Here is a 6,527-nt window from a genome sequence, read left to right as displayed (position 1 = left end):
ATGCTATCGCTATTAAGAGGATTCTTCTAGCCTATGCCTTGCTGAATTAGCATCTCTTGATGGGAAAACACAGGCTTTATTTTATGGAGGCTAGGCTGGAGATTCTCTTTATTTTAGTTCACCTTTTCGCATTCCTTCCATCCGGGAAGATGAGAAGCCATTGCAAACTCTTGATATTGTATAGAAACCTTCTACATTCCGTAACTTTAAGTAGATTATTAACTATATTTATCACCTTAATAAGATTGACTAAATAATAATTTGGCATGCGGGCCATATTAAGTATCCTAGGGAGACGTGTCCAACATAGGAAAGGCTCTAATGGATCTCGTGCCAGCCTTCACTGCACCATTTCACCTTTGCTCTTGAAATAAGGAATGTTCATGGACCATGAAAACAGAATAGAAACTCTCTTCGTTTCTTCTTCGTTGTAGGCGGGCAAAGGGAAGACATCACTGATCAACCAACGGATCAAAGTTTCCTGAAGGAGCATCTGGAGTGTCTCACCCTCTTCACTCTCATATTCAAGGGAAATCCAAGGCTCTGCAAGAAAAACTGAACCTCGCAGGGGAAACAAATTCCCACTGAACCTCGCAAGTATTTTATTTGCTACATGGAATCCACTTCCTCAAACAACAGCAGGTTTATGTTCAGCTTACCGGAACTGAATTCAGGAGACCTGGTCGCCTGATTGAATGCCAAACTCCAGTGCTGCTGAGAAATGTATGCTGTTTTCAGGTCCTCTGTATCTGAGCAGCTCCAGCTACTAGAAAGCCTGTGGACCTTAAATATTGGGTTTGTTGAATTCCGCATTCCTGGACTCTTAAGTGTCTAACACTGCGTCGCGTAGTTGAATGACTGCTAGCTTTAGATCTTCCCCGGAATCTTGGTTCAGTGAGGTTGCAGACTCTCAGCATACAATTATCCTGCGGCCTTGAAAAATTGTTCCATTAGATGTCATAGGAAAACCAAAATTTTCTCCACTTTGAATGCCTTTTCTATTCCTTGGCCTCAGGGGGATCAAACTGTTGAAAATTTTCAAATTTCCTATTTTAAAAGATTCAACTTTTTAAAATAGAATTTTAATTCTTTCCTATCTTAGATGATTGAAAGTTTTAAAATTTGATTATAATTTAGTCCCATATTGGATGTGTAAATGCATCTACTATTGCATTTATGGATACCTCATACTTATAAGATTTTGGCTTTGAGGATGGTGGGCTGGTGACTTGGCCTGACTCTCCTCTGCCGGCCGTGCCCGTGCGTGTGGTGAGGCGTGGAGCGGCCGTGCATGTGCGTGTGGTGAGGCGTGGAGCGCAACACGTGTGCGCACACATGGCCGGCACATTTATCCGTATGCAATATCAAAGCTTTAGACCTGTTGAGGCCCTATGCTAAGTGAAAGCTCAAGCTCCATTTTTTGCTTTCTTTTTCATTTACTTATTAGCTATTCTCTTTTTTATTTTTCTAACCTTTCATCTAGGTAATCGAAAGAGTTGATTGGGCCAAACCTTCCACATGATCACGCTCAAGAGAGGAGGATTAGATTGAGTTTGGTTATTGTATTTTGGCGGCAATCTTATCTAGACCCACACAAGGAAGACAAATTTCATGCTTAAGGCAATGTTCTTCCCACGCCTTCGGGCAAACTTTCAATCTTTTGAATTTAAAATTTTTCTTATTATAAAAGTTTAAAAATGTTATTTTTGCAATATTAGCAATTTCTACATGCCACATCTCTAACAAACTCACCATATGCTATATGATAACTCTCCATGGACTCTATTTGCTGCAGCATCCATTCAAAATTAAGCGAGGAGATCTATGGCTCCTAACCACTACTCTTTTGCCCTCCTTGTTTCTCTGGTCCATCAGCAGGATAGGTGAGAAGGGTATCAGGACCTGTTTTTCTCCTTGTTTGCTGCCGAATCCTCTAGGTAGCTACTTCTTGTTTGTAATCTTTTGATCTAAATTAATCAAAGCCTGGTGGTTAACACCTCCCTTTCAATCCAAAAAAAAGGACTTTTGACCTATGAATTATTTGTTCTCTTGGTCAAATTTGCTTATGTAGACCTATGAATTAATGGGTGATTTACAAATTCACCCCCTTTGTTTCTGTTGCATCTTTCTTTTAGTTTCCTTCATTAAGAATTACTTTGATATTTATCGTACGCAAAAAAAATAAACTTTATGAGAGTTGGTTCTCCCAGAGAATGATTAATGCCGATATGATATCTGAGATCTTGTTTTGGTTTTAAAAAATTTCATCATCATGCACTTACAGTTCGATACATTATTTTAAGAGGATCTTGAAATATACACATGTACCAAAAAATAACACCTACTTACAGTAATCTGAACACACAGACCATAAGCCAAAATCCGTTATCAGATCATTCAATTTATGAGATGATCCGATTGTTCTTATACATGTAGATGATGTTGAATTAAATCAATATTTTAAAAATTTGAAAACTAAATTGGTCAACGGTCAAGTGGCAAGCATTCGCGCACAAGTAAGGAAGCAAGCATGGAAAAATTTCCAAAGAAAGCAAGCCATTACAAGTGTCATGCATCCCCGCACAAGAGCAAACATGGAAAGTCCCCCCGAAGAAAGAAGGAAGCATGGGCGGCCAAGATGCAACTAGCCGGCAGGATCAAAGGAGCACAAGAAGATACGGTCATCAATCCATGGAAGGAGAGTCTGCTTCTTTTGACGCGCCTGAGCCTATATAAAGGGCTCTAGGGATCATTTCAAATACAATGAAAAATTTCTCTTCTCCCTATTCCAAGAGCCTATATAAAAAGTGCTCTAGGGATCATTGGGGGAGAAAAGAAATAAAGAAAATTTTTCTTCTCCTCGTAATTTTTCTAAGTTTCTTTTGAGCTATCTGCAAGTGTGAACGTATTCTTCTTTCTTCCCTGGAGGCGCACTGATGGGAAAGACGTGGTTCTGTACTAGGTCATCGTATCTCTAGGAGATCTGTGCCAGCAAACCCGTGCGTGGGGGGCATAAACTTTTCTGGGACAACACGTCAGCGTGCTTCGATCCACAGGCCATCTTCTCTCTCTTTCTTCATTTATTATTCTATTGTTAAGTTAATTATTTGTTAGTTTATTCTTCTTATTTACTATTTTGAATATTAGAAATATTTAATTATTGATTTATCAATTATATTTGTGTATCTAGGCTAACAGTTGATGCATATAATCTGATTAGAACCAAAACCTGATTTTATGGGTCATGTCCTCTGAATTATATGTGATAATACAATGGTAAGTATAAATTACAAAAATCCTCCTAATATTAGGAGTAAATTATACTTACACTCGGTGGTTTGAAAAACATATGCTTACCCTTCTATGGTTTATTTTTATTCAACACTTTAACACATAACTTAACAAAATGTCAGTAAAACCGTTAACCTTAAATGAAACCTAAATACTATGTAAAAAAAAAAAACTTGTGCATTCTCCTTCCCAATTTATGGCAACTTTAACTTTTTGAGGTAAACTGTTTTACTAAAACCATTAATTTAAATGGGTATAAGTGTAGATTTTACAAATTATTGGACTAAGCGTAATAAATATAAACTTTAAAGGGGCTTTTGTAATTTTCTCTTATGGTACCTATGGCATGGATTTCTACAACTAACCTGCTATGCAACCCATTCCCTTCGTCTAGGGTCATGTTTTCTAAAGCATATATATTTCTAGATATTGCGGTCTAGCCTGCAAAGTTTTATTCTCTTGTCTCACCACCTTCCTACTTTACTATCAGGCAAATCTTTAAATTTTAGAATATATCGAACCAACTAACATGCCAGGAAAGAACACTGATATCACACACATCCACCTAAGACCCGAACTTTAATCGGTCATTTAATTCACACGGACCCCTGGGGTCGGTGATACCAAGCTTTCCTTCTTCCTATGGAGAAGGAATCCAAGCAAAAAAAGCAAGGTGAAGCTAAAGCAGAGATGAAAGGCATCTTTCCAAAGTTAAAGCTCTCCAGACCTTTCTAGTAAAATATCAATATCAATCTCTCCTCTTTTCCTTTATCCACTGTTCCCACGTGAAGTATTTCTGTACATCATAAACATAAACAAACTACTATGATCACTTCTTCATCCTCACCCACTCCATCATTCAGTTATCAAACCTGTAACAATGAGGAGGTCCGGAGGGTGTGATTATCTGCCTTCTAATTGTGATCATGGATGTAGTTGCTGGTATCTAGGGACTCGAAGCTGAGATAGCTCAAAACAAGGTACTTCTCCTTCTTCTTCTTCTTCATTTTTTTATATATTCTGATTTTGACGTGCAGAAAAACTTAAAGTAACCATAACAAGACAACCGAAGAACAGGACATCATAATTCTGTCCCTAAGACAGATTGGATGATTATTGTGTTATGATGCAATGATCAACAACTGCGTCTTCGATCATAGTGTTACCATGCTTTGAGTCTTGTTGCAGGGGAAGCACCTGAGGGTGGTTCTTCATTGAGTGCAAAGAGCCAGTCCATGAGGCCTACAAGCTTGGACTTGCAGCAGCTGGGCTTTCTGGCATTTTGCTCATGCCGTCGCGAATGTACTTGGTGGATGCATTGTGTATCTGCTCAGGGAGGAGTTTGATAGGTCTTCTGCTAACAAGCAAATGGCTGCAGCCACCCTGATTGTGTCGTGGTAATTTTCCTGCCTCAATATCTACTAGTATGGATTTCTTCGCAGGGGTAGAAAAAAAAAAAAAGGACAGAACCCCAGAAGAAAACAAAAAAATAAAATAGACCAAAATATAGAAAAAAAGGAAAAAAAAAGAAAAGATCCTCTCTTTGCATGGGCAATATTTATAAACCTAAACGACCAAGTAAGCTTAACATCGAGTATGCTCGATCAATGCGCAATGTACATAACTCATCTATATGAGCTTTTTCTTAACAAAAAAATTTCAATGAGTAGCCTATTTTATACAATCCATAAAGTTAATCAGCCTTTGGAAGAATTGGCAATAACATCAAAATATTCTCTACTCTCCTTCCTATCGTTTGATTTTTATTGGGGTTCTTATTATCCATGGTCCCTATGCTTTCTAATACATATTAGACATTATAGGGCTTTCCCCTGGATAACTGCTATTTTACATAGAATCCCTGTGAATATTGTTGTTCTGGTCTTGGAAGTGCTAGATCATGGGAGAATATTGTTGATATCTAGATTTTTTAAATTGAGATTTCAGCTTTGCTAAATTTCCTCGTCATTGTACTGACTCTATACTAAAAGCTCAACACTTTGAACAGGATCATCGTTATAGTCGGATTCACAATGTGGTCATAGGGGCGATGTCTAACTCCAAGTCAAGAGTTTCTTGTGGCTTTGGCCCATCGCCATTTCCTTTCCATTGGCGGGATCTTGTGCTTCGTTCATGGACTATTTTGTGTAGCCTATTATGTTTCTGCTGACGCAACCAAAGCGAGAATAAGAAAAGATATACGGGGAACAAGAAGATCTCGTTGAAGTCCAACCTTGAATCGCCCACTATTCAAGTTCTGCAGAGAAACTGCTAGTGTAATGAAATATATAGGTTTCCAGGTGTGTTTTGTTTCGACATTTTTTTTTTTTTTACGAAGCAAGAAGATAGGCTACCTCAAAAAAAAAAAAAAAAATTCTCACAAATCAATATGAGGTATGATTTGTTCGTCAGATTTTCCAAGTATCTTTTTGGAGCCTTCTGTGGTGGATATTTTATGTTATGAGTATTTATTGCATTCTTGGTTTGGATAATTTGCATTCTTATAGTTTTTAAGCTCCTTATACATTAAACTTGGAAGAGGGCGAATCTTGGCATATCATTAAGGTTGCTCTACGTACCGGTAACCTGGGTATCGACTCTAAAGGATGAATTTTGATGTTACAAAACACTTGAGTTTAATGTTGTGTACTAATGATGTTGATTTAATTGTGAAGTTCTATGAGTTAAGAAAAATTAGAAGAAATGAAGTACTGCAAAATCCTTATCCTTAACACTTTATTGGATATTTCTAAAAGGAAAATGACCTTAATTCAATCCATGAAGATGAAAGATAAAGTCTAAAAAATTCTATTTGGATACTTGAGTTAACCTCTGAGCAAAAAGGATAAGTTTGAGTTAACTCTGGCATGTTTTCTTCAAGTGGCACAGTCCATGAGTGACCCCCGCAAGACATGAGTCGACCCTTGTGTAGTTCAAATTAAACAAAGGACTTTTACCGCCTGAGACAAGATTTAAAGAGTCGACCATTGCTCTTAATGAGTCGACTCCTGACATTGAAGAGTCGACCCTTGTTGCAAATGAGTCGACCCCCGACATTGAAGAGTTGACCCTTGTGTTTGAAGAGTCGACCCCAGCTCAGTCTCAGTATTGGCCAGAAAAACTATTGGATGAGTCGACCTTTGTGTTTGAAGAGGCGACTCCTGAAGAACGTGAGTCGACCCTTAAGTTTAAAGAGTCAAACACTTTGAAGTTACAACAGCAAAAGTCGTCTCAAT

The 6,527-nt window shown here is 37.9% G+C and overlaps 1 pseudogene; it reads left to right on the top strand.

The window, feature by feature from the left end:
- The first annotated feature begins 1,335 nt into the window (after positions 1-1,335).
- Positions 1,336-5,516, top strand: LOC120109389 (annotated as a pseudogene).
- Positions 5,517-6,527: the final 1,011 nt, after the last annotated feature.

Source organism: Phoenix dactylifera, unplaced genomic scaffold (assembly GCF_009389715.1).
Source record: "Phoenix dactylifera cultivar Barhee BC4 unplaced genomic scaffold, palm_55x_up_171113_PBpolish2nd_filt_p 002107F, whole genome shotgun sequence".
Classification (NCBI taxonomy): Eukaryota; Viridiplantae; Streptophyta; class Magnoliopsida; order Arecales; family Arecaceae; genus Phoenix; species Phoenix dactylifera.
This window is presented reverse-complemented; position numbering and strand designations above follow the sequence as displayed.